General features: G+C 39.6%; 1 protein-coding gene and 1 long non-coding RNA gene across 5 annotated transcripts in view; both read right to left on the bottom strand.

Moving 5' to 3' along the window:
* ctnnd2a (catenin (cadherin-associated protein), delta 2a) overlaps positions 1 to 5,881 on the bottom strand; it is a 283,909-nt gene extending 278,028 nt beyond the window's left edge. For all 4 annotated transcript variants that reach the window (XM_039790447.1, XM_039790449.1, XM_039790450.1 and 1 more), the window contains exon 1: positions 5,488 to 5,881. The gene's annotated coding sequence lies outside the window, so the exon portion shown is untranslated. The remainder of the gene's footprint in view (positions 1 to 5,487) is intronic.
* An 8,884-nt stretch (positions 5,882 to 14,765) lies between these two features.
* LOC120552242 lies at positions 14,766 to 18,090 on the bottom strand. Its single transcript, XR_005637978.1, has 2 exons — positions 17,979 to 18,090; positions 14,766 to 15,333 (listed from the first exon to the last, which is right to left on the bottom strand). It is a non-coding gene; the product is annotated as an uncharacterized LOC120552242 (long non-coding RNA).
* Positions 18,091 to 20,146: the final 2,056 nt, after the last annotated feature.

The raw sequence follows: 20,146 nt of genomic DNA, 5'->3' as shown, positions 1-20,146 counted from the left end.
CAAACATACTGAATCAGCAGAAAGCCTGGCTATACTATCTTAAAATAATTTCAGCATTCAAAGTGCTATTCCCATGCCATCCATGTTCATGTTGTTACACGTAATTTTATTCAGTTGATCCCCCAACAAGAACATTTGTCATTGCTTAGCCCTCCCTCGCAAAGAGGCCAGAGGGTCAGCGACAAAGCGGCATCCTTTGAGCTGCGAGGGATTCTGTGTCCTGCTCAAGGACACTCAAGGGATAAAAATGAGTCCTTGACTCAATACCTATAGGTTGAACAAAGGGACCCCCTCATAAATACACCACACTGGCTGTGACTCATTAAGTTGTGCACTGGAATGTTGTGCCTAAATATTAGAGCTGCACGACATGAGGAAAATATACGATATGCGATAACGTTGTTGAATATCGTGGTAACGAAATTACTTGCGATATATAAACAGATATTATAGTGTACTCAGTTTCTGCTGCTTTCAGTATTGTGCTTAAAAACAGCAAATTGCTTATTCAATTTAAAAAAACAGGAAAGAAAACATTTTTTTTAAACAAATTGAACATTGAATTGAACATAAAATGCACCATTTAAAAGTGTAGTTTTCTACTGATACTCTCTTTCAACTAACTCAACAAAAATAAACAAAAAAGTGTCTTTTGCAATATTTCGCAGCCTTTCAATTCCTTTTCAATGTGTTTATTGCGCAAGTTGATATTGATTTATTGTGCAGCCCTACTAAATACACAAAGGAGCAGCACTGCCCAACACTGAAAATATGTTGCCAGTCTAGTATTTCTCCGGATATGAAATAAGGAATTAAAAAAAACTCATCTACCAACGCAGTGCAGCATTACTGGCAGGGGTGAATACACTCCTGATAGAGCAAGCTGCTGATGTATTTTATTATTTAAGCAATTATAATTAGACTATTTCATGACTGACTCACATGGACACACTCAAGGACCAAAGTATAACATCTAAACATTACCTGGACATCGCCATAAGACAGACACATTGGGTGCACTGCACAGAACCCTTGAGGGAAAGAAGAGTAATATTACAGGTTTAATGGTGCATAACATGTATGTAATCTTGTAACAATTCCACAGTAATGGGGGTATTGTAAAAGTGTCCATTAGCAGTGGCACATCAGGGTTTTCTTTATGTCATTAAACAAGCTCATAAACATCTAGTCACCAACGTAAGCATCAAGTCAGCTGATTGATGAGCACACTGAGGATGTCAATTAGCACCGCCCCTGTGTCCATGAATATGCAATCATTATTGGCAAGTATGGATCAAATGTCAGCCGGTTGCCTGAGGCCCATTCACATTGCATTCAAGTGAATAGATGGAAGAAAACGCAAACAACAGATAGCACATAACAGAGCAGAAGGACATCAAAGCGTTGAATCAAAGCATTTGCGCTTCTTGGTGGTGCTTTATGTTCTACAGTTGTCTTCTTTTCTCTGTGTGCTTTTTTTCTTTTCTTTTAGTCAAGTAGTTGTAATAGTCTAGAGATAGAGCACATCGAGAAAGCCACGCCCACCGTGGGTGTGTGTGTGTGTGTGTGTCGGGGTGGGGGGGAACTTAAGTTATGGGTTATTTACATTGTTAGTAGTGAATATTATATCACCACACAGCAGCCTTTATGCATTTTTCTGTTGTTTGCTAGCAGACGAAATTGACGAGGAGGCACCTTCACGGCAATACACGTCAATGGAGAGCGGAGAGTTCTGTCTCGATAGGTAGAAATTACATGAACAAATCTACATAGAGATAGGTCTCCATAAAAGAAAATAGCTATTTTTTTGCATTCATGGAGAAAAGGTTACAACTAGATTTTAATTTCATAGCAGTTACTAACTGGACTAGATAATTAGATAACAGTAAAAGATACACAGCCAATACAGTCAATAGCTTTTCTTCAAACTCATGTTGACAAATGAGCAGTATCTGTGTCTCACCTCAAAGAGGTATATTTGTCATCGGGCCTCACAGCTCCTCTGGAGGAAAGCCATTTGTGCATTTAATGGAGTCATCTAATCCAATATTTGGGTTGAAACAAATGTATGCATTTATATAGCACTTTTATAGTCTTAATGAGTACTCAAAGCGCTTTACACACTACAGGCACCATTCACCATTCACACACACATTCATACACTGGTGGCCGAGGCTGCCATAAAAGGTGCCACCTGCTCATCAGATTAACATTTATGCACATTCAAACACCGGTGGCGCAGCATCGGGAGAAATTCGGAGTTCAGTGTCTTGCCCAAGGACACTTTGATATGTAGACTGCATCGGCCAGGGATCACACCACCGACCTTTTAATTGGTGGATGACCGCTCTGCCACCTGAACCACAGCCCAAATGAAAACAATACGGTATACTGGAAAAATGTTACAAACTCCATAGTCTATATCCTCGACCTTCCACTTCCGGAATTGCTCCGTTGCCGATGGAAATTCCGCCGGATATCCGTTGCCTTGGGCTGCCTTTGTGTTGCCGTTTTAAACTCCGGTCAATTTATGAGGACTATGGTTAACCTTTTCTCAGATCTCTGCAGGGTAAATTCAGACAGCTAGCTAGACTTTCTGTCCAATCAGAGTTTTCTGTTGCACGACTAAAACAACCTTTGAACGTACACATTCCACCAAAACAAGTTTCCTCACAAGGCTATTTTGCAACGGCACGGTTCCTCCATACAGCGCTTAGCGCCGCCCAAGACGGTTGTGATTGGTTCAAAGAAATGCCAATAAACCAGAGCACATTTTTCTCCCATCCTGGAATGCTGTGTGGAGTAACCAGACCCTCGTCCGCAGCACCGCGTTGGAGGACGGTCTGGCAAAGCGAGAAAACTACAAACTACAACACAAAACTTTGTTTAAAAAGGTATTAAGCAAGTATTTAATGAATTAAAAACTTTCAACATAATACACAGATAGTGTTGTGGGCGGGACATTATTTTTTTTAATTAATTAACTTAATCGGTTATCAGGCAAATAAAACATCAATACAGATAATCTGCAAACTGCCAAAAAACTGACCTATATTTGACCAGGGCTGATAATCGGTCTATCACTTACGTATTGGTATTCTATGCCAATAGTATTCTAGCAGGGATGTGGGGTTTATCTTGTCTCTGTGTAAAATAATACATGTACAGAAGAACGTTTTGGCTTTGTCTACTTTGAGGACTGTAAGGTCAAAGGTCAGGTTTCTGTGTAGAACAGAACCCCTGGACCTGGTAGAAATTCACTGACTTGCTCATTGACAGGTGCTCCAGGTGGTGTAGTATCCCTGCTCACTACGCTGTCTTACATATCACATGAATTATGAAAATTCCTGGAACGAGTGAAAGTAAAAGGGATGGAAAAAGTCCCGTCCTACTGAAAGATTACAGTCAAATGAAGTGTGAAGATAAAATGAAATCAGAAGATCAAATTTCATTGCTGACATGGAAAATTGACTATTCTCAATGTCAATATACCACACTTTAATTTACCACATGCATTACCATACAAACTGAACTGAGCTGCTTTACAGCCAGGAAAGATGATTTTTATGTCATTCCTTTCAACACACAATTGGCCAAACACCCAAACATCAAAGCAGACATTTGAAAGAGGAATTCCACCCTCTCTTGATCTCAATCTTTGCTCATTTCACATTTCAAGAATTTGATCTGTTTGATCTGTAAGACTATCAATGCACAAAACCACACCCCATATTCACTCTCTAATGAACATGAAATTCATAACAGTTACAGTATTTTCAAATCCTCCCTGACCCTGCCCTGCTACAGGGAGGATAATTCAAACTCTTCCCTCCCTTCATCAGCACTACCAGCTCATCCCGGCAGCTCTTTGGACTGTCGTCAGCACTCCATCCTGTGGACGTCTGCCAGTAGCCCCTCCGTCCGATCAATAGGCACCGGCGGCTAGCTTTCCCCCCTTTGCTCTCTCTCTCTCTCTCTCTCCGTCTTTCTCACCCTCTCTCGGCCACCACAGTATAAAGACTGTTCTGTTCTGCCAGCGCAGCACAGTGATTAGGCATTAGGCCTGCGCTGCTGTGTGAATTAGCTTAATCTGTGTCCGCGATGAAGGACGAGGCTTTTCATGCCCACTGGAGACATTCACTGGACATAAAAGGAGCTAATCTTTAGGAAATTTAGAGAGTGGTTGGAGTGTGTGTGTGTGTGTGTGTGTTGAGACAGTTCCCACAGTGATAGGCCTTTTGTAATGCTGCTTATCTTCAACAGTAATACAAATAAATCTATTGAAGTTCTTGAAGATGAGCGGCTCATGGGCATGGAGAGTGTTGTACTGGCATTACCTAAAGTACTGGAAAAGTGGATAACATGCTGGAAGAAACAGACTGAGCAGTGGTCATCTGCGGAGGACATGGGGGTGGGGGTGTGGGACATCTATATCCCCATATTCCTGCACCAGAGGTCAGTTTGAGGGGAATTAGAGGGGATTGCATTCCGCTTGTTACATGGCTGCTTACAAAGGAAGCTGCCTAACCTGCAAATCTCAAGCCAAGGTTTTATAGTTTCAAAGCAACACAGACCAAAAGACAAAGGATTTGATGTGATATAGACCTGAGCATGCACTAATACCCTTTCCCTCTACGCGCCTCTGCTGTCCATCATGCACCTGCCCAAGTGCTGACATGCACTAGGCTGAACATGTACCCACGGCATGCATAACAGCAGCAGCCCCAGCCCCCCTCCTCCTCCACATCATCCGCTGGATATATTGTACGCCCTTGACAAACTGCCAGCGCACAATCCCCCTCCTACAAAAGTCTATTGATCAAAGCACAAGTACGGCTGTGGGAAAGGTGTGGAGTCTTACCAATACTCTTATCATTGTATCACTTCTCAATGCTCCAGCAGAGACAAAATGCAATTCCATAAAACTTAATGGGAATCAGCAAGAGATTTAAAAGCAATATTCTACACCTGAGGTACATGTTTGGCCCAGTAATAAATCATATAACATACTACACCATAACATCATGTCCAGATTTCTTTAAGGCTATAACAACAACTCAACTTCTGGTTGTAAATGGAGTTGTCAAAACAAAATAATCATCATCTGGCGAGGAAGAGCAGCCATACCCCTTTTGTTTGCACGGCGCTTTTCACACCTTTTGAGCACTTTTACGCACAGCCAGTGGTGAATTTGGGTCAGCAGTCAGCTGGAGCCGAATATCAGTGAGCTGAGCAGTGACCTGAGCACGCGTCCGACGCTTGTTTCTGAGCAGCTTCGCAGCAAGCGTGCTATCAAAAGCAAGGGCATTATTGTTAAATCAGCATGCACCCTGTATGATCAAGAAGTGTTGTTCAAATTTCCAAAAACTACATACCGACTCTCTGGAATGATAACAGACTAAAAAAACAAAGGCGGTTGAAGACCTGTCACATTGTTCCTGTCTGTCCGATCATGTCCACAGCGAGGAAAATAACGCGATGACTTACCGAAATGAGATCCTGGCCACTGTCAGCGTCCGGCTTCCCCTCGTTTCCCTTCTGCTCCTGATCCGCCTCTCTGTCAAGTCAATCCGCAGTGTGCTCAGATCAGATCACAACAGAGCGGTGCGCCTTTTAGCTGCGTCCTGCGTCCAGAGTTGCAGGGTGATGGAGCGACCATTTGCCGGGATCCTGGGCCGGGGGTGCGAGGCTGAGGCATCCGCAGGGAGGAGGAGAAGGGTGTGGAGGAGACGGAGGAGGAAGAGGCGAGGCGCTGGGTATGAAAGCGAGAAAGTAAGAAAGAGAGAGAGACAGAGAGAGAGAGAGAGAGAGAGAGAGAGAGAGAGGAGAGAGCAGCAAGGCACTGCAGCGACGGGGAGGAAACACCACCGGAGAGGAGACAGACAGCCGCTCTCTGTCTCGCTCTCGCGCTCACTTACGCACATGCGCGCGCGCACGCGCAGCATCGCCATCATACAAGGATATGGAGCGCCATCTTCAGGTGGTGTGTGGTAGGAGGTAAGAGTTGTCTCATACATTGTATGTGTGTCATATGTGCATAAACACATTGGGATTTCTTTGCTTTTTTTAATTAGTATTTTATTAGTGTTCAGAATCTCACATACACCTATTTCAATTTTTCAGATTCTATGACAAACAATATACTTGTTCTCTTACTTATTCAAGTATAGAAATTAAAAGATGAGATAAACAAACAGACATACAAATGAACCAACAAAAATAACAACATAGTAACAAAACTATAGATAAAACAGGGAGAAATCATTTTCAAGTGAAGAAATACAGCCGGCCATTTATCTGAGACATAGTTGTACCACTTCTGCCAGTGCTCAAGAAATGTTTCCATTCTTCGGTTAACATGAGCTGTAATCTGCTCCATTCTGTAGATTTCTGTTACACTGTCTCTCCATGAAGTAATTGTTGGACACTCTGGTAGTAGCCATTTTCTGGTAATAGTCTTTTTACTGGCCACCAGCATTGCATCTGTCAAGTGTGTGTCCCCTTTCAGCCAACTTTGAGGTATATTTCCAAGATACAGAGTCCAAAGGAATGTCCTCATGGAAGATGACCTGTAAAGCATTGTGTATCGCCCTACCAAAAGTTTTTAATGCTGGGACAGTCCCAGAAGATGTGGTAATGGTTTGCGCTTTGGTATCCACACTTTCTCCAGCAGACAGGGATGTTATCGCTATAATGAGATGTCTGAGATGGTGTAATGAAATATCTTATACTATTTTTCCAGTTAAACTCTCGCCAGCTCATTGAGCTGGTGCATTTCCATTGATTCTCCCATATTAATGTCCATTCTTCCTCAGAAATATCTATCCCAGATTCCTTTCCCATTTCGCTTTAATGTATGCTGTTGAATGAGTTTTAAGATCCATAAAGCGTTTATATATGGCTGATAGCACCCCTTTACTGAGATTTGACTTATATGCTCTTTTAAACAAATGAGAGACTGGAATTAGCCTCTGTTACATTTTTAACATTTTTGTCAACATAATGCCGTAACTGCAAATATCGAAAGAAATCCTGTTTCTCCAACAGATAATTATATTGAATCATTTCAATTAATTAATTATCATTCATATTATTGCATACAGCTGTTATTCCATTAGCTCTCCACTTTTTGTGTCCATTTTATTCGGTGTGAAGTCTGTGTCATATCTACACCATTTACTAGACAGTAGAACTCCTTCTAGTTTATATTCTCTAATGATATTTTTCCACACCTTAAGAGTCAATTTGACCCATGGATTATCAGAACTGTCTATGTAGTGTTGCAGTTTAGAGTCAGCTATAATTGCTTGTATTGGAATGGGAAACAGGTTTTCTTTAGTGTCTTTCCACTGTGCAGAATATGAAGGATTGCTTCTTTGCTTTTTTTAACTGACCATTTGGGAGCGTCGGTGTAGCTCCACAGGGAACACTTAGGCCCTATTGCATCCTCCATTTTTTCCCGCTGTGACTGATATATTTCCAAATTCTACAGCCAAGCAAGTGCTGTGCGCATGTCGTTTAAGTGTCTTTAGAAGGTTATCCATGGCAACAATTAGTCATTTGTAACAGCCCCCCTTCCACACACACCAACACACAGGCACTCGTTTATTCCCCTGAGGCTATACCCTAACCTTAACCATGACCACATGCCAAACCCCAACCCTCAAACAAACTTTAACCCTTGACCAAAACTGTGTTATAATCCTAAAATTCAATTTGGTTTACCTCATAGGATTTGATTTTTGTTCTTAAATAAATGGGAGATGAGATCCCATAAGTGACTAATGGGTATAGATGTTTTCCCTCTTAATACATCTGCCACCAACCCCCACCCCACACACACACACACACACACACACACACACACTGCATGGCAACCAGATCCCTGTTGGGTTATGATGATGATAATGTCACCTGACCTGCACTCCATCATCTTTCCAGCCCTCCATCCCCTTCACTTTTCACACACACACACACACACACACACACACACACACACACACACACACACACACACACACACACACACACACACACACACACACACACCTGGTTTCCCAAGGTCAAGAATTGCTGACTATTTCAGATGTGTGGCTTTATCATATGTTCTGTACTACATTTCTTTCTTACTCAGTTCAATTTGTTCTCTCCTTGCACACATTTTAATTCCTTCATTATGATGAAATATGGCCATCGTGTGCATTGTGTCTCTCTTCTCTCTTTTTTTTTTAACCTGACTGTCCAAGATGATCTTGTCTTTTTTCTTTTCTTTAGTCAAATGTTTTCTCTCATGTTCATTTTCTCCTCAATTCTAAACAAAAAATGGCATGCTGATGCTGATTCATTTTGTGGCATTAAGTGGCCTCCCTTTGTTCTGAAATGCTTATTGTGATTATAACATTTATATCAATACCTAAAAACTAGTGTGGTTTTGATGTTGTAATGCAGTACCATTAATATGTTTCATTTATGCCATATGATCAGTTTATTTTAGAAAACACAAGTAATGTGTTGATGTAGTTGGAGCGTCTGGTGTGGAGGATTTATATCCTGTACCAGAAAACTTTCATTACATTTTATCAAAAGACAATATCTAGGAATAAATTGGTGTTTATCTTCTTTTTATTTTTTCAATGTATTCATTTGTATAAACTGCACAGCAGAAATTGTATATTTACCACCCAATTTACCACCTTGTTGTGTTGGATAAGATGTTATTATAGTGGATAGAAGAAATGCTGCAGAGGTAAAAAAACAAAAAAACATAATGATGAGCTGCGGGACGCTGCGTAAGCAAACAGAAACTGGGTCTTTAGTGTACATATTTGTACAGACTGGAAATGGATTGAGGAGAAACCACAATAAATATAACTATCATTACTAACTTTTACACACAGTGAAGTACAGTACTGACACCATACCATGTGTCAACGAGTGTGAGTTACATAAGTTCATCAGAGGGGTGAGCTAAACTAAGTTGTTTCGCCCCGTTTTGACACCACATTCTGTGATTTCCAATTCAGGTGTGAACATGTTTTTATTTCTGTTTTGGCAAATGCATGCCACATATCATATCATATGTGTTTTCTTACATTTAATAACAATGGCACGCTGATTTAACCTATAGCAGTTTCATTGGAGCTGTTTGGAATAAACAGCATGATCAGTGATAGCCAGTAGCACAGGCAGAGGAAAGGGGCCACATACAGAAACTCAAATATCACAGTACATAATACGTTTTACCAGTTGAGAAAGTTGCTATAGTCAGCTGTAATAGATTCAGTAGTGTAACTACTGTAGGTTTCTTGTTTGCTTTCATAAACCTTTTCAAAACATATATCCTCAGTTTGTGACTAGAAAGAATGATCAGCAGAACAAATGTGGGTGGGAATAATAAAAGAGCAGTGCTTGCCCTTCCTACATTGCCTCTTTTGATGGACCTTTGGGCAAAGCACTTTAACCCCCCCACTGCTCTAGGATGTTTTGCTCATGTTCACTGAGCAGCAGATAACATTGTGGTTGCACTGGGCAGCTTCCAAGCATGAACAGTGTGTCTTCCTGAAAAACTGCCTGGATAAATAAAGGTTTTAAAAACAGAAAAATTGACCATATATTCTGACATAATCATCTCAGTCACTTTACTCATACAAGTCACTTTAGTAAACTCAGTACCAGCAGCCATAGCTTATAACTTTGTTTTTGTTTTGGAGCTATCCAGTCCTTTCTCTATAGCCAGAGTACTGCAGACACTGCTGGAGAATCCTGTTGATTATCACCATTATCTGTCTTTTAGGTTTTTCTTGTAGCAAGAGCTTTTGCAGTCTGCTTTCACTGTTTGAATCATTTCTCTTCCTTTTCTTTTTTTCCCCTGCATAATGGAATAGTTTGTTTGTTGTTTTCATCCTGCACATATGGCAAAAACAGACATATTTCACTTGATTATTCCATCATCCCATATTGTAATAGCATTACAGCCAAAAGGGAATTTGAAAGCTACGTACTAAAATCTCTCCTATATTGCCAATGAATTGAGTCTATTCCTTTGCATTATCTCTGCCTGCTGTTTAGCAGCCTGTACAGACTGGGAACTGATTTCTTACAAGCTTCATAAAAGAGAGAAAATAAAAAGTGAGACAGGTCATTTTGAGTTTTATCATAAAAATGGTTTTCATTTCTGTAATAACTGGTTTTATGATTTTCTTATAATAAAAATAAATTTAATACCTATGTGTTTCTTTCTTCCACTCTCTGCCCATGTAAGCAGGTGTCGCTGCACGTGCATGTTTGATGACTAACCACTAGATGGTGCCACTAAGCTGAGATACAACTTGTTATCCAAATCAGTTGCTGAAAATGATCCACACAACAGCATCTGCAAGTTTCTGCATATTTTTTTTTTTTTATCAAAATAAGCACTTATGTTTATGCATTTTCAATAACAATCCCTTGTCACCGTCGGTGTCAAGTTAGGGCTTTAAGATGCTATTGAATTTTTGCACATCCCTCAACATTTTTGCACATCCTGCACTAAACCTTACAGCCATGTTGTATTATACATATTTGTTTCTATGTTTATTGTTTATTTTCCTATTAATATGTTTAATGTGTTTGTGTATGCACCATCCACCAAGGCAAATTCTTTGTATTACGTGGCAATACAGCCTATTCTTATTCTGAAGATGCCCTACAGTAGCCTACATCCTGTTCCTCTTTACTCCTCAGTCTTGAACGTGCATGTAGTGTTTCCACAATTATATTTCTTTTATTATTTTAAATATTTTTTGTATTACAAGTTTACTGAAATTGTATGTTTAAATATGCAAACGAGGCATTTTCTTGTTAAATATGCACTCATTTGCAAACATTTTCAGAATAGAAATCTGAACATTGGATAAAGTCAGATTCAAAATTCTTGTTTCATTTTATTGACATATTAGGGTCAAAGGTTTTTACAGAGGGAATTTAGGATATTTCTTTTTATCACTCCATAAATGAGAATATGGTGTCAACAGCCATAAAAAAACAATTTTTGCCACATTTGTAGGAATACAATTTTACATAAATTAGGCTATGAATGATACCTGAACAAACCCCTCTGTGAAAACCTTCAGAATATAGATCGGAATGAAACTGTAAAGTTTGGTGTATGTAAGTGCTGCTGGCGTGGAGATTTCTGGCTCTGTCTGAAAAAAAATCCCATTTTCAGAAAACGGCCTTTAAAGATACTTGCTAACTTTTGGTGTATTTAGGAGAAATTTACAGGTGCAAATAGACAAAGTGTGGTAAATTAAACATCTAAATTTGTATTTTGGATGTTTTTTTCCCCCAACAGACTGAAAGAAGACATGCTATGGAAGCAGAATAGCCCAAAAACTTTGAAAAATGAAAGAAATTATGATTTTGCTTGTAGTATCTCTCCTTACACTCAGACACATGAGATGTGTGTGCATCTGATGCTACACTACATTTAAATTATGAGTTTGTGAAACTAGAGGAGTCACCGTATAACAGGCTACCTTTTTTAGACAAAAATATGGCAAAAGATAAGTGGACTGTGAGGTACAGAGAAATAGTTAGTCTATACCGCTGAAACAAGACATGAAATGATTACCTTGAAAGAGACTCATAAAGAGTTTAAAGAGAAAAGGTAAATACAATTTGTTTTTGGCATGCAGTATATGTATCTTATAACTCCATATGAAAACTTACTGAGTAGCAGATGAGTGCACAGAGATCAGATCAGAATAGAACCCACAGGTGGATGCTGGGGAGGTGGAGGGAGTAAACAAAAATGCAGTCAGCACAGCGGGGAAGTGAAGCCAAAGCAGCAAAGAAGCTGGAGCAACAGCATCAGAAAGCAGCATCATTAGAGTGCAGTGCAGAGAGAGCAGGTAAACACAGGAGGGCATATGAGCCGGCTAATTAGGCAGGAGTTTTCTTAAGTAGGGAATATATCGGCTTCTGCCAAAGTTTGCTGTCAGAGCATCACATACACTTTATTTAATGAGCATGAAACACCAAATTGCAAGGAAAAGCCCAGAGAATACTTTTAAAGTAAACTGTCAGGGTAAGAGATGTACACTACTCTACATAAAGTGAGTTTATGTGGACAACACAAAGGCATAACTTTGGGTTCAACATTGGGGAGGGTTTGAGATCTCCAGCTATCTAGGGAGGTCCCGGGACATGTCTCCGTTGAAAAAAGGGCCAAAAACTTAAAAAAAAAAATACTCCAGAAAGGCGACAAAAACGTCCAAAAAAGCAACAAAAACATTGAACACGTGACAGCAATGTCCAAAAAAGCAACAAAAACATATTAGGGACCCCCCCCCCCCATCCGCCCTGTATATTACGCCTAGGACCCAACATTACACTCATTCCAAAACCATAGTCATTAATAAGCTTCTATAACAGCCTCCACTCCTCTGGCAAGAATTTCCATCAGATTTTGGCTGCAGAGATTTCCTCCCATTCAACCATAAGAGCTTCAGTGAGGCTGTGCGCTGATGTTGGCCAATGAGGCCTGGCTCGCAGTCAGTGATTCACCCAAAGGTGTTGGATGGGGTTGAGGTTAACGCTCCGGGTAGACCAGATAAGTTCTTCAACATGACACTGGCATTTTTTTTTATTATTATTATTTATACCTGGCTTTGTACATGGTGCATTGTCATGTTGAAAAGAGGGGAAAATCCCTTCCCAAGTTGTTGCCAAAAACTAAGTTAGGAGTGCACTATTGTCAAAAATATTATTTTACAATATATAGCTCATTCCACACACACACACACACACACACACACACACACACACACACACACACACACACACACACAGGTGTTGGGTGAGTGGAAGTAGGCCATCCACATGTAGGCCTTCCACACTGTTTATCATTTGAATGAAACAAAATTGTGAACGATACAAAGAACTCTGCACTAAGATGAAAACAGAGAAGGAATAGAGACTTTTAAATTCCTGTTTTTTATTTCCTTTTTTTTTTTTTATTCACACCCCAAACCTTCCCATTCATAAAATGTGTTGCAACCCAGTTTACGGGAAACGGTCACAGTGATGTACTTTTCAGGCAAGATTATTAAGCAACTATCTATTCCCGGATGTGTTTCAAAGTCACGCCCTCATGTCTGTCTGTAAGCTGCATACAGTACATGGGTGTGTGTAAAAAAAATAACATTGGCTGCAAAAGCAAAATTGAACAAATGACTAAATGTCTACATTTAATTTGTGCACAGCTGACATGAAACACATTTAAATCTACTATTAACGGCCGCAACACTTCATCAATAGTTGTCACTAAAGATAGAGAAAGAATCAATAACGCTTTACACCACTTATAAAAGGTGACGGAAGGAACTGAATAAAATAATATGTAACAAGTCACAGTCTATTCAAATATTTCAATTTCCTGAAATGATCAAATATGCAACAGTAGGGTCCAGTTAGCATAATAGCCTTATTATACATTGAATAATAAGAGCTGTGTTATGACAGGCTCACTGGCTAACAAAGGAGGGAGACACACGCAGAATTTTCAACAACTAACAACATTACAATTATGCTGCCTTTTTTCTACAATAATGTATCCAGGTACAGATAATTTGGGATGAAAATTAATTCAGGGTTAGTTGTTTTAATCTCAAAATGTTAACTCACTGGGAATGGTCCACAACTTTGAAAATGAATTCCAAAATGACATTTTACTTCTTCCCCTGTGCGAGCAGGGTTGCTGCTTAGTGACTGACTCTGAAGACTCACAGATGCCTCTTCCCAAAAGTAGTGTGCATGCTTTGTAGTAAATGAGCTGAAACAAGCCAGAACACTAGTTTGGTCATTTAATGATCAAATACAGAAAATTATGACGCAAACAGACTCCCATTTCCTCCCAACATTTTCACCTGTTCAGCAGCTTTCATCAACAGCTCCCTCACCACTGGAGTCTTTTCATCTGGTATTAGGAAATTATTATCGTCTTATTATTGTCCTATAAAGCTACAGGTCTTTGTCGAACCCTCATACATTCCTAAGATTAATTAAATTCAGTTGCAGTATTGTTTATTGTATTGTTGGAGAATTTGAAGTTTGAATTTTGAGCATTGCCCTGCACAGGGATCACTCTGCTCAAAGTGTCAAATGACTGTGAGCTAAAATTCAACCTGAGACTGTTGAGGAGAGCACTTCTTTTTTTATCTTTTCTTTTCCTTGTTGCTCGGTCTATGGCTAGAAAAATGTCATATTAGGGCTGGGCGATATGGAGAAAATCAAATATCACAATATTTTTGACGAAATACCTCGATATCGATACTGCAACGATATTTTAGTGTTGACTATTGATGCTTTCACAAAATATTTACACAATGAGATTTTTAATAAATGATCATCAGTAATGTGGATATAATGACTAAGTGGGTAAAGGCAAATAACAGAACAGTTACAGTCTGGTAAAATGACATCACTTTACTGTAATGCAGCCTTTAGAACCAGGAAAAGACAACACTTATGCCATATTACGATACTACGATATCCAAAATCTAGATGATATCTAGTTTCATATCACGATATCAATATATTGCCCAGCTCTATGTCATATAAATAAAGTTAATTATTATTAGAATATAACATTACTATATTAAGGGCAGCTTTAATTAATTATTCAGGTTTTGTTAAATGTTCAACCTATTTAGAGGGACAAGTTATGTTATCATTTGTCATTTGATAGTTTGTTGTAAGCGCCCACACCAAATGACACTTTCAAATACATTCCAGTGTTTTATTACTATCCCACGTGCAGTAGGTGTCAGTCACAGTGTCTCTAGATAGAAGATGCAGAGTACAGCATACACAATGTCCTTCAGTTAGAAACACGTGACTACATTCCTGTCAGAACATTGCAAACCTCACCCATCTAGAACTCAATGGTGGCCATAACAAACAGTAATGATTTGCAATGCTTTATGCACTTGTTCCAATGTTTGATATGAATCCTCAACATTACAGCAGAATACAAAACAATGGAAAGTAACAGGTGAAACAGAGGGAAAGTTAGCATCGGCAGCACTCGGACGATAAACGACAATCAAAGTGAAGGCAATGTAACGATTTGAACACCTTTGACGTTCTGTGTCTCAGTACAGCGCACACATAGTTTGTAAGTGAATCATAACGCACCAGGAAATCAGAGGAATCTTCACATGGGACATCATCTCTGTGTTTGATTGCAGTCGTCATGGTTACCCTGGTCACATTATGGGTCCCACAGTGTAATGCTTCCAGACACCGCTGTCATAATCTGATGGATGTCTTTAATTACTGCAGGCTCCAACACTGTTGCGCACACACACACACACACACACACACACACAACAAGGCATAAGAGGCATTATCATAACAGGTCACATGTGAGTGTAACCTTCTATGCATCCTCCAAACTATGGTAAACAAAGAACACAGCTGATCCTATTTGTTTTCTGCTCTCGTGCACAATGACAGCATCTGTGTATTGCTGTAGCAATAAGGTTTGAAACTTGTAGTACACTAACTGTTGCAAAATTTGAACAGAAAAAGAACCTGGAAATGTTGATGGACTATACTTTTTCACTTAGCTGTCAACAATTGTGATATATATGGTTATATAATGTGATTCATTTGCGTAGCAAGTCAGAATATGCGGCAAGGAAGTGATGTTTGCATGGGTGATTACAAAGTTGGCAGGGACAGCCTGTAATCTTCTTAGAACACTGTTTTTAATAACCTAGTATGCTAAGTTTATGTCCCATATATGAAGATGTTTTGCTTTGCTCCTGTCTGTTATGGAAAACTCAGGAGTAGCTCCACTCTGGTTACGTGACCAAAGTTTGGGAGACTTTGATGAGTTACACAGAAACATTTAATAAAATCTTGTGGGAGGAGATTTAGGATTGGGCAGTACAGTTCAACCAGAGTCTAGTATCATGTAGTGCCATCTCAACTCTGAGAATCTGTGTATTTCCATGAGGCATTTATTTCCTGCTAAAGCTGTAAAGTTTGGATTATGCAAATATATCAATGTTGCCATAACATAGGCACTGCAAACACAGATGCTCACCTAAATCTTGTTGTTTTGCCTAGTTCGGTCTATGTCTCTCTGGGGAAAGGCTGTGTCCAGGTGTAGGTGTTTCTAGCTGTCTGTAAGGTGTGTGTGGCCCCATATAGCCTGAACACAACATTCCCTTTTCATGCAGCTGATTTAGCAATGGAGTAGGGCCAAATAGATCTTCTCGGCCTCTGACCTTTGATCTCGGAGTGACCTGATAGTACCTAACTTTTCACCTTGTCTCATCTTACCAACGACATAGTGTTTCTGGAAATTCCACCACACTGTCAAGATTAAAGAAAATGTGCTCTTACTGGATCTGGCAAACATGTCAGATCCAGTGAGAGCTTACTTCAGGATCCAGCCAGTACACTTCACTCACAGTTTGTAAAAGACAAAAATACGTCAGATCTCACATTCTTTTGACAATTGGAGCTCTCATGAGCATTTTGGCATGTTGATTGCATATTGTATTGACCAAACTACTCCAAAATGTTATTACAAGTTTTTCCAATTATGTCTAGCTATTATCAACGGTCCATTGGGCACTGGCTCTGATCCTAATAACCATGGTTACATTCCATTAGTAGGGTCAACATGGTGGAGTAGGTGGACAATAAGTAACTTTTAAAATTTATTTTTTTTCCCGCAGATGTTGATGGATTTACGAACCTAGTCCTGCTTAATATTTAAACAGCTTTTTGACACTATACCGGGTTTCCTATGTTCTCCTCTTTTTTTCTAATTGCATGCTTCCTCTTGATCAATTAAACCTTTCTATTTCCTTTTCATTAAATGCACAGTTGTGCTTGCATTTATAAGAACTTGCATTGCTACTAAATCCTAATGATGTGTGTAGCTTTTTAGCAGTGCAGGGCATTTTTATTCATTACCAGACTAGCTGTGTTCATTTGCATTTTTTAAATGCAATGACCACAACTGTACCTTATGAAATAACAAATACTTTTATCAAATCACTGACCTACTCAGAGCCATAAAATCCTGTAGATTGACTCACTACCTGCTAGCCCACAAAGAATGGTAATGGTCAGGGAGAATAAATTAGGCCTAATGAATGTATGAAACTGTCAATTAGGGAATGCGGGCAAGTCTACAGAGGGGAGCTTGTGTGACCAGAGGATTCCCCCTCAGACCACCAGCACATAAACTCTAGGAGGGGGAATGGAATGACTTGCACTTACCCTAATTGAGCAAGGCACTTAACTAGACCGCAGCACTTCTAATCGGGTTAGAGCCTACAGCTGCACTCAATGTGAACAAGTTCACCTGTAGTATAATATAGGCTATAGCCACATTTACCCTTTTATGTGTATGACGCACACAGGAGCGCTAAGGGTTAAAATACAGTTTTTCGCCATCCATCCAAACGAACAATGTTGTCTCGTTGAATGTCATTTTTTCCACGTTATTTCATCTGAGAGTAAGTGAAACCTCTGCTGGTGAGGACGGAAGTAAAAATCACATGCTGCGCTTGCACAGCAGCGTTACACAGGACGTAGGGAAAGGACCGCAATATCTGCACTCAAAAAGCCACCAGAACCCGGCGGGAAGAGTTACAGGACCACTGCGTCTGTTTCACGATGTGAACAGCAAGACAAACTGAGCATCTGAGCAGCGATGAAGACACGCGAGAGAGTGTCCCTTTCCCACTCGGGCCTGAATATGAATGAAGAATGACCAATGGTAAGTAAAGAAAGCGTACTGAGCGAGTCGGTTGACTCAAGTGACCTGAAGTGGTGACGCACTAAATGAAATTACAATGAAAAACTCCAAGCTCTAGTATAATTAAAGCCGAAGTCAGGTCAGTTTTTTGCGGGAAAGACGAAGCACACATTCAAAGTTTGCCATGAAATGATCCGTTTTCGAAACTACTTACCGGGTGCCGACTGCACGTGCATCCGTCCACTTGCCTTCTCCGCCGAGCGACTGGCTGATTTACTGAACGTTGAAGCCTTTGTTTTCCCAACAGGGGAATTCCGTGTGAATAACATCCCATATCTGCCAGTCAGAAGGAAACTGAAAATGTTTGGGATTTACGGGAATTGGCTTCGGGTTTACAGGAATTGATAGATGGGTAGGACGTGCTTTAAATTCCACATAAATCATGTTTACGTCCAGTAGCAGGTAAGCTATTCAGATTATTTATTTATTTATGTCAAAGTAGGACTAGAAATACTAGCCCTACATTGCAAGTCATGCATTCAACGTTTTGAGAAACTTAGCTTGGGTGAGAAGTCTTAAAAATGTAAAAAAAAAAAAAAAATAATAATAATAATAAAAAATAGTTATAACGAGCCTACAGAAAGTGTTATATTAGGCTAATATTATTGGATTTAAATTGCTGATGCAATCACGTGTAAACAGTATTATAATCGTTTGGTTGGTCAAGGTGTGGCTGTTTCCAATTAGCTACTTTACACTGTACGGTAGTTTATATATAACCATGTATCATATAGTGTGTGTGTTAAATATTAATCTGCAAAGCTATCAAATAAAAAAGTGGAGTAACAAGTGCACGATTTTAGTCTGAGATGTAGGCTAGTAAAGTTTTAAGTAGAATTGAATTAAAAAAAACTGAAGTACAAGCACAGTAGGTTACCTCATAACTGTAGGCTACTTAATGTACTTTCCATAACTGGATTTACATGTGGCATTATGCCATTCTCTAGGCCAGGGGTCTTCAAGGTTTTTTAAGCCAAGGAGACGGAGCAGGGACCCCCTACTACATATAGGCCTATTGTATAAAATTAAATTGCATTTTAAACTGGGCCTACAATAAGGTGTAATGTGACCTAAAGCCTTTATACATACCTGTTTAGTGCATAGAATACTAAGCTATTAAAATAATAATTACACCTTTTAATATAACACATAGGCACGTGGCACAGTGAATCCTTAGGATAAACTGTATCTGGGGATGGCTATCTTAGTGACTACATTACCTATAGGCCAGTTACCCTATCATCAGTGGGGATTTATATTTGCTAATAATATGGTGTATTCATGTTAAGACATTTTAATTTTTGAAAAAAAAATAAAAATAAATTAACAATGATTTGGAGGCACCTGAAGAAGAAAATGAATTACCTAACAGTTTTAGTCTCATAATCTCATCCTGATGTCCTCTTTCCTGTTGACTTATTAAATTCCTATTGTTTTACCTGATCAACAATGTTTAATGTCTCCAGATTTAATTAAGTATGTCTGCCTTTGCTTAAGTTTAGTGTTAAACAAAGCATTTGCTTGATCACTGTGGATGAGACCTTTTGTTTAGAGCTTAGGTTGGCTCCAACAGAAACTCACACCTTTACTAATGAAAGCACTTTTGATTAGTTGAAGCAGACAGTATTGAGTCCTATAGTAGGGGGTGCCTGCTCCATCTGTCTTTAAGTTAAGGCAGAGATCTTCAACAGAGGGTCCGGCCTCAGAGTCGCTGCAGGGCACACATAGTGGAAGAAAAAGTTCTCTCAGGTCCAATTCATCCCCTGCAGTGAATCTGAGGACCCCCTGTTGAAGATCTCCGCTCTAGGCTATTGTTCTGCCTCTTTGAAGTTCATAATGATGGTAGCAAGTATGTTGTGGTTTTAAAATGACGTGCAAGGTCACACAAATGATCATTTGTGTTCCTTGACAATATGAAAAATAGTATAATATCCCTTTAGCGGTTTTACAGGTCTATATCATAAAGTAAAATGAGAACTGCCTCAGCTTTAGACTGCTTTGATCATGCATCGATGCAGGGCAAAGGAACAAAGCTGTGCGAAAATGAATGAATGATTAGGGCCGAGTGTTATTGCGGGTTCATTACATGATAAATCTTCAACTGCATTACATTACATAACATGTTTTTGATTAGTTGACTGAGCTCTCTGTCTCCCGCTCTCCCTGTATCGCTCACGTGACGACCATGAACTCTCAGCCTCTTCTCTGCATCAGTCTCCTTGCTCTTCTGCTTCTACCTCTATCTCTGTCCTGTGTCAGCAAAAGGCCTCTCAAAGAAGTTGGAGACCATTGGTTACTCGTGGAAACTGATATAAATGACGC

This window comes from Perca fluviatilis, chromosome 22 (genome assembly GCF_010015445.1).
Source record: "Perca fluviatilis chromosome 22, GENO_Pfluv_1.0, whole genome shotgun sequence".
NCBI lineage: Eukaryota > Metazoa > Chordata > Actinopteri > Perciformes > Percidae > Perca > Perca fluviatilis.
Note: the sequence above shows the minus strand (reverse complement) of the source record. Positions and strands in the feature narration are given on the sequence as shown.